Source organism: Penaeus monodon, chromosome 29, assembly GCF_015228065.2.
Source record: "Penaeus monodon isolate SGIC_2016 chromosome 29, NSTDA_Pmon_1, whole genome shotgun sequence".
Lineage (NCBI taxonomy): Eukaryota > Metazoa > Arthropoda > Malacostraca > Decapoda > Penaeidae > Penaeus > Penaeus monodon.
In genome coordinates this window covers 27773182-27773423 of record NC_051414.1, presented here as the reverse complement: position 1 = coordinate 27773423, position 242 = coordinate 27773182, and positions in this window count along the sequence as shown.

The window sequence follows — 242 nt, the reverse complement described above, 5'->3', positions numbered from 1 at the left end:
TTACTAACTCCACCGTAAGAACCCAGAAATTTCAGACCTGACCAGACGGGAGAGACGGCGGAGAGGTGGAGGAAGAGAGGGGGATCTGGGGGGGTTGGGGATCTGGGGGGGTTGGGGATTGGGGGAGGGGATGGGGGGGTGAAGAAGGAGGGCGGGCCATGGACAAAAGAGAAAAGACATCGGCCCTTCTTAATTACTAAACCGTCGATCACGTGAGTCAATGTAACGGCGCCTATACCTAT